Source organism: Mauremys reevesii, linkage group 12 (genome assembly GCF_016161935.1).
Source record: "Mauremys reevesii isolate NIE-2019 linkage group 12, ASM1616193v1, whole genome shotgun sequence".
Lineage (NCBI taxonomy): Eukaryota > Metazoa > Chordata > Testudines > Geoemydidae > Mauremys > Mauremys reevesii.
In genome coordinates, this window is record NC_052634.1 from 28328661 (window position 1) to 28345739 (window position 17079).

Below are 17079 nucleotides of genomic sequence, written 5' to 3' on the forward strand. Positions count from 1 at the left end.
AACTGCTGAGATACTGCATAGCAACCTAATTGCTAAAGCCCGCCCTCGCCCTCCCCCCCCACCCCGCTTTCAGAATCCTGTGGCGTGTTGCACCTGTTTGTGGTTACGCGTTAGTCTCTCAAAATCAGGGTGCAAAATATCTGACTTGGGATTCTCTCCCTAGGCCTATTCAGATAAATCCCAGACTTCAGCATAACTACTCCCACAAAGCCTCCACCTAATATATGGCCCTTAACTGTAGCAAGCTTTGGCTATGTTTACACTACCGCAGTCAGTCGACCTACACTGCGCAACTCCAGCTACGTGAATAAAGTAGCTGGAGTCAGCGTACCTTAGATCACGTTACCACAGGGTGTAAGCTGCAGGGGGTCGACTTACTTTACTCCTCTCATCTGGATAGAGTACAGGGGTCGACTGGAGAGCGATCTGCAGTCGATTTAGCGGGTGTTTACTACACCCGGTAAATCGACCATGGGTGGATCGATCTCAGAGCGTCGATCCCGGCTGTAGTGTAGACCTGCATCGCCTCCTTGCCCCTCCACGCATGTTCCAAGCTAACGAGCAATATTGTGATCATGACATTTTCCCTCTAGTGAGTATAAAATTGCCCACAAGACATGGTGGTCGTAGATGATAAAATCAGGTCGGGTCAACAGGAGTGAGAGTTTGGAGAGTCTTGTCCCCTCTCCCCATCTGCAGCAGCCACAAGCTGTCTTCCCTCCAGGCTCCTTGGATCTCTGAGCCTGTCCTCCGGAGCTTGCGTGGCCCAGTTCTTGTTTCTTACACTCTCCTTTTCCGGAAGAATTAGGGCTGTTGCTTCTGAATTTTAGTGTTTAATTCCCCAGCCTTCTCCACACACTGGGGGAGTTTAATTCTCCCTCCCATTACACCTGAGTCACTAGGTTTCCTAATTCCCCCAAATCTGCTTTTGCAATGTCACAGTTCTGGGGTAGCGAAGCCTTTGAACTGCCTCCATGGTCTGCTCAAGCAATGGCCTCTTGGGTATCAGGCCTCTAGCCAGCCCCTCTCTATGTCCAGCCTCTCCTGTTTGACCAGGGTGTGAGGATTGCAGCTTGTTCTCCACTGTGTTCACTGGACTAACATCCAGTTCCCGTGCTTTGCTTTCTCTCCAGGGGCTGTGAGCCGTGTGTGTGTGATAGAGGCAGGAATTTTGGTGATACTTCTATGATGCCAATACACACCTCAGTTTCCCTCTGTGGTTGGTATTGCTATGATTATAAAGAGGAGGAGACATGAGGTGTTTTGTCACGGAGCTGTCTTGGGGTGATATGAATGGGTCATTAAGGACAGGCTGGGACCAACCTACATCAATGGAATACCCGACAGAGACAAGGGAATAATTGTCACCTGTCCATGGGAGGATCTCAGTTTTGCTGAGTGAAGCATGTATACATACATACTACCCTAATTAACTTACACCCAGCAAAATTAATTATACCGCAGGCAGAAACAATTAGAGAACCAGAAAAGTGGTGGACATAAAGATAAAACAATACAGAAATGAGGGTACCACAACCGTTGATAAGTGATTTCTTGCCAGACAGGATGCTATCAAACTAAATTTTCTTTAAGCATCTTAAGATCTATTTCGTTATCTGGTGGTTCTACCCCATTCCCCCATTCTGTGGTTGTCTTGTCTAGTTAGATTGTAAATCGTTCAGGGCATGGGCCATCTACTATTCTGTGTTTGTACTTTGCCTAGCACAATGGGGATCCACTGTTAGCTGGTCCTTAGGCACTAAGGTAATGCATATGATTTATAATAATAATAACTCTCCTGCCACTTTGAGCCAAGGAAGCCGGCCTTGGGACGTTACTGCTTAAAAATGATCTGGGGTTAAAACCGTGGACTATTCTTTGTGACAAGTATCCCACAAATTCCACTGACCTCCCTTGTTTTCTTTACCTGACGTAGGGTTTCTAAATTCCAAACCTGATGTGATCTCGCAGCTGGAACGAGGGGAAGAGCTGTGGGTCCCAGACCTCCAGGGCTCTGAGAAAGAAGTGCTCCTGAGAGCTGCCTGCACAGGTGAGGGATTGGTTAAACCATCTCAAAACTGTCCATGAATACAGGAAATATTTGGGATGCCCTACAAAGACCTTGTGAGCTCTCCAAATTCAGGATTGTTCCCTTCAGATGTGGAATCATTAGGCAGATGTCACTCATGGCTTCCCACCTACCCTAACTGACAACTGGCAGCAGGTCCCTCCCAATCTCGCTTTCCCCTGAGTGTTGTGGTGAGATACACACCCAGAACTGATCCCTTCCTCTCTCCTCTGGGGAAGGGTTTGGGGAAAATGAGCTCCTGATAAGTTTGATCTCTCCCACACATATTTTGGTTTGTTCATCCCTTTTTCCCTTCCTGTCTCTGAGATTTCCTTTCTCTCTGGCGCAGGGAGTGACCTATGTCTGGATTCTCTCTGTCTCCCATCAGGTGTTGGGATGGTGAGTGAGAATGAGGAGAATCCTCAACAGGAAGATGATGAGCAAGTAGAATCACATAGGACATTATCAGGAAGATCCAAAGGGAATGTTTCCGGGAGTTGTGCACTGCCAGAAAAGAAAAGCCTGTGAGACTCAGCAGAGTCCAGAGGAAAACTTAAGTAGCCTCTCAGACCTTATTACACACAAGAGAATCAACTTGGAAGAGACACATTACACATGGCATGAGTGTGGGAAAAGCTTCAATGAGAGCTCAGACCTTTTCACACATCAGAGAATCCACAGAGGAGAGAGACCCTACATGTGCTCTGAGTGTGAGAAAGGCTTCAATCAGAGCTCTACCCTTATCGCACATCAGATAACCCACACAGGAGAGCTGCCCTACACATGCTTGGAGTGTGGGAAAAGCTTCAGTTGCAGCTCAAACCTTATCACACACCGTAGAATCCACACTGGAGAGATGCCCTACACATGCTCTGAGTGTGGGAAAAGCTTCAATCAGAGCTCACACCTTATCACACATCGTAGAATCCACACAGGAGAGCTGCCCTACACATGCTCGGAGTGTGGGAAAAGCTTCAGTTGCAGCTCAAAGCTTATCACACATTGTAGAATCCACACAGGAGAGCTGCCCTACACATGCTCTGAGTGTGGGAAAAGCTTCAGTCGGAGATCAACCCTTATCAAACATCATAGAATCCACACAGGAGAGAAGCCCCACACATGCTCGGAATGTGGGAAAAGCTTCAGTTGGAGCTCAGACCTTATCACACATTGTAGAATCCACACTGGAGAGACGCCCTACGCATGCTCTGAGTGCGGGAAACGCTTCAATCGGAGCTCAGACCTTATTAAACATCGTAGAATCCACACCGGAGAGACGCCCTACACATGCTCTGAGTGCGGGAAAAGCTTCAAACAGAGCTCAGACCTTATCGTACATCAGAGAATCCACACCGGAGAGACACCCTACACATGCTCTGAGTGCGGGAAAAGCTTCAATCGGAGCTCAAATCTTATCATACATCAGAGAATCCACACGAGAGACACCCTGCACGTGCTCTGAGTGTGGGAAAAGCTTCAGTCAAAACTCAAACCTTATCTCACATCGTAAAATACACACAAGAGAGACCCTACACATCCTCTGAGTGCGGGAAAAACTTCATTGAGTGCTCAGACCTTGTCAGACATCATAGAATCCACAGTGGAGAGAGACTCTGCACATGCTCTGCATTTGGGAAAAGCTTCAATCAGAGGTCATTCCCTATTAGATATCAGAAAATCCAAATGGGAGAGAACTGTGAGAAATGCCTTGATTAGGGCTGGCCAAAGATTTGTTTTTTAAAAAATCACATTTGCTAATTCCAGTATAGTGATCTCTGCACCATCTTCACCGTGGTCTCTCAGCTCCCCCAGATGAGTTGCCTCCTTCTGCCTTTTGCAGCTCCCCCTTCTTTGGGGTCAGTCCTGTGATCTTTTCTATCAACTCCTTTCCTTTTGACTCATAGGAGCGTGTGTCCCTCCAGCCAGGAATGTTCATCAGCTCCAGGTCGGGGAGAGAGGGTTGATGCCGCCAAGCTACCCTGAGGCAAAAGCTACCTGTGTCTTACATCCACTAGGACTGTACATGGAATTGGCTGCTCAAGTTAGTGATTTTGGTGTAAAAAGACAATCATAGTTGTAGAGCAGAAGCAGCCCAGGGAGTGAACCTAACAGGTAATGATCAAGTGATCTCTCTCCTGCCATCCATCTCCACCCTCTGACAAACAGGCTAGGGACACCATTCCTTACCCATCCTGGCTAATAGCCGTTAATGGACTTAACCTCCATGAATTTATCCAGTTCTCTTTTAAACCCTGTTATAGTCCTAGCCTTCAGAACCTCTTCAGGCAAGAAGTTCCACAAGTTGACTGGGCGCTGTGTGAAGAAGAACTTCCTTTTATTTGTTTTAAACCTGCTGCCCATTAATTTCATTTGGTGGCCCCTAGTTCTTGTATTATGGGAGTAAGTAAATAGCTTTTCCTTATCTACTTTCTCCACATCACTCATGATTTTATATACCTCTATCATGTCCCCCCTTAGTCTCCTCTTTTCCAAGCTGAAAAGTTCTAGCCTCTTTAATCTCTCCTCATATGGGACCCGTTCCAGACCCCTAATCATTTTAATTGCCCTTCTCTGAACCTTTTCTAATGCCAGTATATCTTTTTTGAGATGAGACCACATCTGTACGTAGTATTCAAGATGTGGGTGTACCATGGAGTTATATAAGGGCAATAATATATTCTCCGTCTTATTCTCTATCCCCTTTTTAATGATTCCTAACATCCTGTTTGCTTTTTTGATTGCCTCTGCACACTGCGTGGACATCTTCAGAGAACTATCCATGATGACTCGAAGATCTTTTTCCTGATTTGTTGTAGCTAAATTAGCCCCCATTATATTGTATGTATAGCTGGGGTTATTTTTTCCAATGTGCATTACTTTACATTTATCCACATTAAATTTCGTTTGCCATTTTGTTGCCCAATCACTTAGTTTTGTGAGATCTTTTTGAAGTTCTCCACAGTCTCCTTTGGTCTTAACTATCTTGAGCAATTTAGTGTCATCTGCAAACTTTGCCACCTCACTTTTTACCCCTTTCTCCAGATCATTTATGAATAAGGTGAATAGGATTGGTCCTCGGACTGACCCTTGGGGAACACCACTAGTTACCCCTCTCCATTCTGAGAATTTACCATTTATTCCTACCCTTTGTTCCCTGTCTTTTAACCAGTTCTCAATGTTAGAGAGAATCATGAACTGCTCAGAGACAATTAATGCAGAGAAGCAGGAAAATTTGTCAAACATATGACTGGTTCTGACTTATTTACTTGGTCTTCAAAGAGAACAACAAGCACCTGAGTCTCCTTCCTATCAGTAACCCCCTGCTCAGCCAATCAGGGTAGAGACTGAGGACGGGAGGCTGAAGGTTCTCACCAGAGAGCCCAATGGATGGCCCAGGTCACCGGTGGGGATCACTGCCCGAGCACTATTTCAGCCCCACATTTTTGGGTGGACCTCCCACAGTGGGAGGTGCAGAGCACTCGCAACACACACACACCCCGCTCCTGGTATTAGGAGGGGAACAGAAACGTTTGGTGCTGGGGCCCACAAAAGATTAATCCGGCCCTGATTGGCTGAGTACTAATTCAGCCCCACATTTTTGGGTGGACCTCCCACAGTGGAAGCTGTAGAGCACTCCTCCATGACACGCACCTCCTGGTGTTGGGAGGAACAGGAAAAAGGACAAAAGAAGCAAGAGACAAAGAGAAAGGAGGGAGAGAGGGAGGAAGAGGTGAAACAAAAAAGACAAACCCCAATGTCCCCAGTGATTCTAAGGGACAAAATCCCAGGAGCAGAATAAAATTCGGCCTCCTTAAGCTCGTGTTTTCCATGCCTAGAATTCAACTGTCACCAGATGGATCAGACTGAACAGGTTTCAAACCTTGAGGAGGCTCTTACCTTCTAAACAGGGACGGCTGTTTTCTAGTAAAATCACTAAAAGGGATGGAGAAAACTCGAAAGAGGTTCCTCCTGGCGCTCACGTACGTGAACCCGAATACTCTCTCAGTCCTCAGAGAGAGACCTGGAGAAGGAGACTTGCTGAAGCAAAGCCACAGGGGTCTCTGAGGTTTCCCTGGCCCCTCGCCCCTCTCCTGCCTGGCTGATGTCAGCATCTCTCTGTTAGGTCACCACCACCTTTGACCAATAGTCTGAGGTTCTGTAAAAGGCCTTTGTGATGTCACTGCCACACCCCTCCCTTGCTGTGCTAATGTCCTGCCCCTGGCCAGGCACTTTGGAGGTTTGAGCTACTCCCTGTGGATCACCCCACTCAAGGAGCGTTCGTTCTAGGAAGCAAGCCGGCTAGACAGGAAAACATCAGACACTGCTCCCAATGCTACACTCAGTTTTTCAGGCTTATCACAGGCCTCCTGTATGACACAATAGCTACTTTTCGGGCAAACACATTCCAGAAAGGCATCTAGTCTTCATTAAATGACATCAGGAGATGGAGAATCCACCGCTTTCCCTGATAGCTTGTTCCTGTGGTGAATCATCTTCGCTGTTGAATATTTGTGCCTTAGTTGTAATATGAATTTGTCTCTTTTCACCGTCCAGCCATTGGGGCTTGTTATGCCTTTCTCTGCTTTAATACCCAATCTTTTCTCTCGATTAAGGTCCTTCAACACTTCAATGACGTCACCTTTCAATCTTTTGATCAGCTAAACAGGTTGAGCTCATTCAATAGCTCACTAGAAGGCATTTTTCTCCAGCCCTCAGAACATTTGATGGCTCTTTGCTGCCCCAGCTCCAATTTCACAACATCTTTTTCTAATGAGGACACCAAAACTGGGATAGGGGCAGGTCTGAGCTCTCACCCCAAATGGCTCATTGCAGTTGCCAGAATCTGTGGGCAGCTCATTTAGTTTATGCCGAGGGTTGAGTCCTGCTTTGTGCCCAGTGTCTGAGAATGAAAATCCTAAACCACCCTTTGAAATAACGAATGCAGCAGGACGTGTTATTGTCCCTGCCCCAGAGCAGACAGACCAGTGGAGAAATGCCATGAGTCCAGGGTAATACTCCACTGCGGTTTTACCATTTCCACTCACTAAAGTCCTCCCACCCTTCTGGGCTCCTAGACCAGGGGACTGAGCCTGAGCCCAGACACGGACACTGCAACTTTACTCCAGGCCAAGCCACATGACCCTGATTAATGTGACACAGGCCAGCCGAGGGTGTTTCATTGCACTGGAGACGTAGCCTAATGTTATGTCTACACTGTGATTAACACACCCAGGGCACCTGTCCCAAAGCCCAGGTCAGCTGACGCAGGGTAATGGGGCTTGGGCTGCAAGACTATAAAATTACAATGCAGACATATGGGCTTGAGCCCAACCTCTGAGGCCCCATGAGGGGTGAGGGTTTCTGAACCCAGGCTTCAGCATGAACACAAATATCTGCCCTCAGCTTTAGCTCCAGGAGCCCAAGTCAGATGACCCAGGCCAGCCCTGCTGCCATCTTTATCCCAGGAGAGATGGACTCTAAGGGTACGTCTCCATTGCAATGTAAGCCCAGGTGTGGCACTCTGTGCTCAAAGCAGCACCTTGCAAGCCCCATATTCACCACTGTCATATAATGATGACATGGTTTGTACAAAGTCTGCCTGGTGAGGTATCATTTCAAAAGTCTCGATCTGTTGAACATTAATATCGTGTTGGATTGTGTGTGCTCACATTGGTTGGGAAGTTATGAAGTTTTGCTCTGTGGGCTTGGCTACACTTGCACTTCAAAGCGCTAAGTGTAGTCAAAGCGCCAGCACTGGGAGAGAGCTCTCCCAGCGCTGTCCGCACTCCACCTCCCTGTGGGGAATAACGGACAGAGCTGGGAGCCGCGCTTCCAGCGCTGGGGCTTTGACCACACTGGCGCTTTGCAGCGCCGCAATTTGCAGCGCTGGAGAGGGTGTTTTCACACCCTGCTGCAGCGCTGCAAATTTGCAAGTGTAGCCAAGGCCTGTGTGTGTTACTGAGATATGGGTTGGGAAACGCCCATCGCCAGCCTTTCTGGTGTGACAATGGAGGAGCCAGACTCGCTGCTGGCCCATTAAAGGGATCCACACTGCCAAGGACTAGCCCAGGAACCATGTACAATGCAGGCTTCTCCGAGATAGCACAGCGACAATGGACACTGCTTGACTCACATCGTAGCAAAGGAGCTTCCTAGCAAGTTGGAAGAAACTATGAAAGAGGGGAAGAGACATCATGACTTGGCCTCTCTCCCCCAGAACTCAGCAGGTGGAAACACACCTGGAGGAGAAAAAACTGAACTGATTCAGAAATCAGAAGAGAATAATAATAATACTTGCAAACCAAAGTCCCCAACCAGACTAGTACTGGTTTTTCAGCAGAAAATTTTCAGTTTGGGGAATTTTGTTTTCAGTCAGACCTTGCCAAGGGAAGCAGGAGAAAATGTTTGAGTTGCCTCCTTCAGAGCAGCTTGGCCTAGACACTAGCTCTGGTTCACTGCTCTGGCCTTGCTCGGGTTGATGGTATTTTAATAATTTGGGCAGGTCCCAGGGTGTTTGGGGGAGATGATGAGGATGTGCCCTTTTGAGATAAAAACTAAGAAATACAGGACTAGAGAATTTTTTTTAAGAAATCTGGGATTTAGACATTTTATTTAAAGCAAGGGAGTTCTGAGTTTCTGAGAAGGTTTTTGTTTGCAAGAAGGAACATTGTTTGATCTGTCATTGTACCAAAGGGGTACATGTTTGTCTACAAAGGAGGGGCGACGACTAAAAGCATCCGATGAGGATGGGATTCAAACCCACGCGTGCAGAGCACAATGGATTAGCAGTCCATCACCTTAACCACTCGGCCACCTCATCTGAGCTGGCAAGAAGAAGACAGGAGGAGAAATCTAAGGCCAGCAGAGCTAGGGACAATAAGGAGTTTTTAAACACTAAGCGGAAGCAGGGGCTGAATGAGCTCCCCCCTCACATCTAGTGAGGAGCTGGGGGAAAGACTTCAGGAACAGACCGTGTTTGCACAGACACACCTACTCTGCCTAGCTATGCAGCATGATGGAGCCACTTTCCCAAAATGACCAGTTTTGGCTGCTGGTGGGTTACAAATCACTTTAGCATTGAGTGGAATGAAATGTTATTATCCTTCCTGTATGAGTGAAGGGCAGCAGAACATACCTAGTCCGTCCTGATGGAGGGCTGGGTGGGTGAGGAATTGCTTTTATTGGACTGCATAGAAGCCATTGAGAACATCATCCTAAACCAGGGGTCCCCAAACATTTCACTCTGTGCCCTCTTATCCATGGCTGTAGACCCTCGGAAACCACAATCGGAAACCGAGGCTGGGAGTGGGGCTGTTGCTTGCTGGGGAGATGGGTGCAGACAGGGGTAAGGGGGTCGAGGCTGAGCTGGGAGCCAGAGCCCCAGGCTGAGGGTGGGGTTGGAGAAGAGCTGGGGCAGAGTGGGGCTCAGTGCTGCTCCCTCCATGGGGGCTGGCTCAGACCCTGAGGTGCCCCTATGAATGTTCCTCTGTGTCCCCCTAGGAGTCATGCCCCACATTTTGGGAACCACTGAACCCTTCTCACTAAGCAGGGGCTAGTGATGCCAAAGCCCAGGGAAAGGGAGAACAAGTGCAGGGCCCCCAGCACTGGAGCCATGTGAAGGGGCTGCAGGAGAGGGGCAATGGCTGGTGGCACAGGGAGTTAAGGGCAAAGGGGGCACAGGAGGGGGCAGGAGTTAGGGGTGAAGGAGGTGCAAGGGTTGGGAGTGCAGGAGCTAGCGGTAAAGGGGGAGTGGGGATCATCCAGGGGCAATGGGGAAGTGCCAAAGTACAAGCTTTGCTCAGGGCACCATTTTCCCTAATGCTGGTCTGAGCAAACAATTGGAAATGACCCTTCAGTGATAACAGAACCATAGTGTAGAAAAGCCCCTTTGTTAAGTGGTGGTGGCTGAGGGCTTAGGGAGATGGGTTAAAAAACAACAAGCATCTCTCTGTGGAGGTTTGATTCTTGCCTGCTGGGCAAGGCTGGTGTGTGGTGTCTCCATGGCTGCACTTTCAGTGTCTGATCACCCACGGTGTCACAGGGAGCCAAGTCTAGACATATTCAGAGGCTCTATGCCAGGGTTTCTCAAACTTCCTTTCACTGCAACCCCCTTCAGCTAAAAAAAAAAAAACCTTACTATATGGCCCTGGAAAGAGGGACGAAGCCCCTCCACACCAGGCAGGGGCAGGGGGGAGCCAAAGCCTGAGCCCTGCCCCAGTTAAGGGAGTGCAAAACCAAAGCTTGAGGGATTCAGCCCTGGGTGGTGGGGCTCAGACTTTTGGCTTCAGCCTCAGGCACCAACAAGTCTAATGCCAGCCCTGGCAACCCCATTAAAACAGGGTTATGACCCACTTTGGGGTCCTGACCCACAGCTTGAGAACCACTGCTCTATGCTGAGGGAAGAGAGTTTTCCTGTGGGTGCAGTTAATCCACTTCCCCAAGAGGTGGCAGCTATGTCAGTGGGAGAAGCTATATCGGTGGGTGTGCAAGCTGTGGTGGTTGCCACATTTAAGAAGTTTAATCAAACCCCATTTTTAAAACCACCTGTGGTCTGGGAATGGCAACGGAGATCAATGAAGCAGGGTCTGTCCTTCAAAGTCCTGGAGATCACAATTCTATACTCCTGTTGTCATGGGGTATAGCTTAGTGGTAGAGTGCTTAACTGCAGCTCAAGTGGTCCTTCGGTCAAACTCCTGTGTTCTCTTATAACCTTCTTTCTTTTTTTAAAAAAAAGGAAAACATTTATTTTTCCATTCTCCATTCTGTTCAGGAGCTCCACTATACGGGGGTGCTTGATATGAATGTAAACACTCAACATTTCGCTGTCCAAATGCATAAAAACCTAGCGAAGCTGTCCATCAGCTGAAATCCGTTCCAATCCTCTAAGTGTCTAGTTTATGTTTTCATCAATTAAACAAAGGTATCATACGAATGTACATTTGCAGATCCCTCTTCTCCAGGAGCTGTGCTGTGCAGAAGAACAAGAGCCACATCCAGCTGCAGTTCAGGAATCTGATGACCAAAGAGCCAATAAATGTTCTGAGGGCTGGAGAAAAATGCCTTCTAGTGAGCTATGAACGAGCTCAACCTGTTTAGCTCATCAAAAGAAGATTGAAAGGTGACTTCATTGAAGTGTTGAAGGGCCTTAATGGACAGAAGAGATTGGGTATAAAAGGGCTCTTTAATCGAGCAGAGAAAGGCATAACAAGACCCAATTGCTGGAAGGTGAAAAGAGACAAATTCATATTACAAATAAGACACAAATATTCAACAGCGAGGATGATTCACCACAGGAACAAGCTACCAAGGAAAGTGGTGGATTCACCATCTCCTGATGTCATTCAATGAAGACTAGATGACTTTCTGGAATGTGTTTGCCCCAAAAGTAGCTCTTGTGTCATACAGGAGGCCGGTGATATGCAGGGGGGTCAGATTAGATGCTCTAATGGTCTCTTCTGGTCATAAAGTCAACCAATTTCTGAAAAACTGAGTGTAGCATTGGGAGCAGCATCTGATGTTTTCCTGTCTAGCCGGCTTGCTGCCTAGAACGAACGCTCCTTCAGTGGGGTGATCCACAGGGAGTAGCTCAAACCTCCAAAGTGCCTGGCCAGGGGCAGGACATTAGCACAGCAAGGGAGGGGTGTGGCAGTGACATCACAAAGTCCTTTTGCAGGACCTCAGACTATTGGTCAAAGGTGGTGGTGACCTCACAGAGAGATGCTGACATCTGCCAGGCAGGACAGGGGCGAGGGGCCAGGGAAACCTCAGAGACCCCTGTGGCTTTGCTTCAGCAAGTCTCCTTCTCCAGGTCTCTCTTGGAGGACTGAGAGAGTATTCGGGTTCACGGACGTGAGCACCAGGAGGAACCTCTTTCGAGTTTTCTCCTTCCCTTTTCCTGATTTTACTAGAAAACAGCCGTCCCTGTTTAGAAGGTAAGAGCCTCCTCGAGGTTTGAAACCTGTTCAGTCTGATCCATCTGGTGACCGTTGAATTCTAGGCATGGAAAACACGAGCTTAAGGAGGCAGAATTTTATTCCGTACCTGGGATTTTGTCCCATAGAATCACTGGGGACATTAAGGTTTGTTCTTTTTGTTTCACCTTTTCCTCCATCCATCCCTCCCTCCTTTCTCTTCGTCTCTTGCTTCTTTTGTCCTTTCTGCTGTTCCCCTCCCAAAACCAGGAGCAGTGTCGGGGTGTGTTTGGGGCGGGGGCAGAAGAGGGGATGGGCGGCACTGGGGAGGGGGAGCTTGGGGGTGTTGGGGCGGGGCAGAAGAGGGGATGGGCGGCACTGGGGATTGGGTTCTCGGGGGTGTTTGGGGCGGGGTAGAGAGGGGATGGGCGGCACTGGGGAGGGGGCCTCGGGGTGTTGGGGCAGGGGCAGAAGAGGGGATGGGCGGCATCGGGGAGCTCGGGGGTGTTTGGGAGCGGGGCAGAGGGGATGGGAGGCACTGGGGAGGGGGCCTCGCGGGGTGTTTGGGGCTGGGGCAGAAGAGGGGATGGGCGGCACTGGGGAGGGGTCCTCAGGGGATGATGGGGCGGGGGCAGAAGAGGGGATGGGCGGCACTGGGGAGGGGAGCTCGGGGTATTTGTGGGGATGAAGAGGGGATGGGCGGCACTGGGGAGGGGAGCTCAGGGGTGTTTGGGGCGGGGCAGAGAGGGGATGGGCGGCACCGGGGAGGGCGCTGGGGGTTGGCGGCGGGGCAGAGAGGGCGATGGGTGGCAGTGGGGAGGGGAGCCTGGGGGTTGGGGCGGGGCAGAGGGGATGGGCGGCAGTGGGGAGGGGAGCCTGGGGGTTGGGGGAAGGGCAGAGAGGGGGATGGGCGGCACTGGGGGAGGGGGAGCTCGGGGGGTGGTGGGGGCGGGGCAGAGAGGGGATGGGCGGCGCTGGGGAGGGGAGCTCAGGGGTTGGGGGCGGGGCAGAGAGGGGATGGGCGGCACTGGGGAGGGGAGCCTGGGGGTGTTGGGGACGGGGCAGAAGAGGGGATGGGCGGCACTGGGGAGGGGAGCCTGGGGGTGTTGGGGATGGGGGCAGAAGAGGGGATGGGCGGCAGTGGGAGGGGCGCTCGGGGGTTGGGGGCGGAGGCAGAGAGGGGATGGGCGGCAGTGGGGAGGGGAGCTCAGGGGTTGGGGGCGGGGCAGAGGGGATGGGCGGCACTGGCGGAGGGGAGCTCTGGGGTTGGGGCGGGGCAGAGAGGGGATGGGCGGCAGTGGGGAGGGGGAGCTCGGGGGTTGGGGCGGGGCAGAGAGGGGATGGGCGGCAGTGGGGAGGGGAGCTCGGGGGTTGGGCTGCTCAGGAGCCGCCTCGCGAACGCTTCAAGGCCACGTGACGCCCTCTCGGAAGCTCCGCCTCTTCCGAGACAGCCAATAGGAAGAGGAGGCAGAGCCCTGACCAATGGGAGCGCGAGAAGAAACCTTCCCCGCCCAGTTCCAGTGTGAGGTTGGGGGCTGCAGTGACCAGAGCCCCAGCAGGGTGCATGGGGGCTGCAGTGACCAGAGCCCCAGCAGGGTGCATCGGGGCTGCAGTGACCAGACCCCAGCAGGGTGCATGGGGGCTGCAGTGACCAGAGCCCCAGCAGGGTGCATCGGGGGCGCTGCACTGACCAGACCCCAGCAGGGTGCAGCGGGGCTGCAGTGACCAGACCCCAGCAGGGGCTGCCGGCCGTGGGTTCCCTGCAGTCTGGTGCCATTCACAGGAGACCCGCAATAGCCTGACCCCACCCCTGTCCGAGCTCCCGCCCTGCCCCCAGCCCACTGCCTCTTGAGCAGCCCCCTGCGGTGTCACCACTACCCCCGGCTGTGTCCCCGCAGCTTCCCAGCCCCCCAGCTCCCCTCCGGTGGCCCCCCCACACTTCCTCCCTGCAGCCTGCCCCATTCCCCCCCGGAGTCCCAGCTTCACCCCCCGACATCTCTCCAACCCACCTCCCCCCATCGCAGCCTCTGCCCCCCAGTGCCCCGGCCCTGCTCCCCGGGGGGCTTGAGAGGCCCCCACCCCCCGGCCGCTCCACTCCCCACAATGGGCAGCTGCTGGCGCTGAGGAAGGGGGGTCTGGGCCAGGCCAGGTGCTGGGCCGATCCTGGTGAAAGAGAGACGAGCCGGCAAGGCTGAGAGGCCCCTCCCTTGTCTGGGGGGGGGGACAGGGGCTCCCACAATTTGGCCAGTGTCACCCTCCCCCATCCAGAGGAGACGTCCGCTCCCAGCAGGCCGTGCTCCATCTCCACCCCGCAGGGGGGAGCCCCCAGTCCAGCAGTGCCCCCCACCCCGCCCCCATCAGCAGCCAAGCCGGGAACCTGCCCCTTCTCCCCTGCGAGGGCTGCAGGACTCCCTGCCCCCGCAGCACCAGCCTCCCCCCATGTCCCCGGGGTGGGGTGGGGGAAGGGGGGATTCCTTCTTCCCATTGCCCAGATCCCACCCCCACCCCGGGCTGCCCAGACGGGAGCCAGGGGCTGCAGCAGTTGGCTGCTTCCCCAGGGCTACCAAGGAGCCGCCAGGAGAAGGGACGAGATTCTCCACGGCGCTGCAGCCGTTCACACTGGGACCCGTCTCACACGGGGGAAACTGAGGCACCAGGGAGGGCGAGATGGGCTGCACCAGCTCAGATTGGGAGTCTGTGGGAGAGCCAGGAATAGAACCCAGGAGTCCTGGCTCCATGGGCAGCTTGGGACTCCTCCACTTGGGAGGCTGGGCGGCCCGGACTGTGGCCCTGCCCCAAGGCCTGCTGCCACTCAGCCGCCTCCTGCCAAAGCCCCGCCCACACGCCCCTCCACCCCGCCCACACTCCCCCCCTTCAGCCCCGCCCACACGCCCCCTCACGACCCCTCTGTTCCACTTCCCTGACCCCCCCTGCCCACCTCTCACGTCTCTTCCCCTGAGGCCCTGCCACTTGTGCCTCTTCGCCCCCACCCCAAGGCCCCCCCCGCCTGCCTCTCTGCCGTTTGCACCCCCGGCCTCTCCCCCCACGGCCCCATGTGGCCGGATGGAGCTTGGGAAAGGGCGAAGTGAGGATGGGGCCTTGCGGGGGAGAGGACGAGTGGGAGCAGGGCCTCTGGGTGGAGCACGGGTCAGGTGCCTCCCCGGGCCCCTTATACCCACCGCCCCTGCCTGGCTCCCGGCCTCCCCAGCTCTAACTACTAGACCCAGCGGCCCTGGGACAATTTGTATAGTGGGAGGTGCTGAGAGCCAGTGAACAAACCTGTAAACCCTGCACAGGATGGAAACCACTTCAAGCCAGGGGGCACCACGACTGGACCCCACTCCCTTCCCAGTGCTAGCGGTGGGACCCGGATACCCTGGCTCCCAACCCCCACTCTAACCACTAGCCTGCACTGCCCTGCCACAGCTGGGGAGAAGAACCAGGAGTCCTGGCTCCCAGCCCGGTCGTGGGTGGAGCAGGACGTACTGGCCATGGGCTCAGCTGGGCATCACTTACCATTAGGCTGGATAGTATCCCAGTGCTGACCTCCAGACCCACAGCTCTGCTGGTGCCCCTCACTCCCGACCCGCAGCCCCTTGGTTCCCCCCAGCACTGACGGTGCCCCTCACTCCCGACCCGCAGCCCCTGCTATCCCAATCCTGATCTCCAGACCCACAGCTCTACCGGTGCCCTTCACTCCCGACCCGCAGCCCCCTGGGTTCCCCCCAGCTCTAGTGGTGCCCCTCACTCCTGACCCGCAGCTCCTGCTATCCCAGTCCTGACCTCCACACCCAGAGCTCTGCTGGTGCCCCTCACTCCCGACCCGCAGCCCCCTGGATTCCCCGCTGAGCTCCCCAGTTACTGCGCTGCCAGTGCCCCTCACTCCCGACCCGCAGCTCCTACTATCCCAGTCCTGACCTCCAGACTCACAGCTCTGCCAGTGCCCCTCACTCCCGACCCGCAGCCCCTGCTATCCCAGTCCTGACCTCCAGACTCACAGCTCTGCTGGTGCCCCTCACTCCCGACCCGCAGCCCCCTGCGCTCCCTCCAGCTCTGATGGTGCCCCTCACTCCTGACCCGCAGCCCCTGCTATCCCAGTCCTGACCTCCAGACTCTCAGCTCTGCTGGTGCCCCTCACTCCCGACCCGCATGGGTCACCCCAGGAGCAGGGTAAAGCTGCAGGGTGACAGTGGGGTTGCTGCCCCTGTGAACAGCTGCTGTAGCACCGCCTGGGCAGGACAGGGAGAGCCAGTTATACCCCCCCCCCAGCCTGTATCGGGGGATGGGAGCACTCACACCCTGGGCACCCACCCACCTGAGATCTTCTGGGGGGGGGACAGTGGCACCCACACACTCAGGATCTTGTAGGGGGGGACAAGGGCATCCACACTCCGGGATCCTCTGCAGACGGACGGACACCCACACATCCAGGATTCTGTATGGGGGGCAGAGGTACCCGGACACCTGGGCGGGGGATGGGGGCACCGAAACATCCGGGATCTTACATCAGAGGACAGCGGCGCCTGCAGCTCAACATGAGACAGGGGCGGGGGAAGCAGGAGCATTTCCCAGTTCCAGGCTGTCCCCGTCTGGCCAAGGCACAGAGCTCACAAGCAGAGTTTAAAGCTCCAGCTGCCAGACAGCAAAACAAGCTGGGCTCCGTGGCTGGTGCCTGTGATCCCAGCACCTGGGGAGACTGAGGCCAGTGGATCGCTTGAGCTCAGGAGTTCTGGGCTGCAGGGGGCTGTGCCAATCGGGTGTCCGCACTAAGTTCAGCATCACTATGATGATTCCGGGGAAGCTTGGGGTCCCCAGGTTGCCTAAGAAGGGGTGAACCGGCCCAAGTTGGAAACAGAGCAGGTCAAAACTCCCCTGCTGATCAGTAGTGGGATCACACCTGTGAATAGTCCCTGCAGTGTAGCCTGGGCAAGGCAGTGAGACATGGTGTCTTTTTATACAGACACCCCCCGCAGAGCCTGCAGGGGGGATGGGAGCACCCACATGCTGGGGATTCTGACTTGGGGTGAGGGACACACCCAAGCAACATGGATCTTGAAAAGGGGAACAGAGACACCCACAGATCCCGGCTGGGGGCAGGCA

General features: G+C 53.6%; 1 non-coding gene across 1 annotated transcript; it reads right to left on the reverse strand.

Annotated features, from left to right (window-relative positions):
- Positions 1–8806: 8806 nt before the first annotated feature.
- TRNAS-GCU lies at positions 8807–8888 on the reverse strand. The gene has a single exon. It is a non-coding gene; the product is annotated as a tRNA-Ser (tRNA).
- Positions 8889–17079: the final 8191 nt, after the last annotated feature.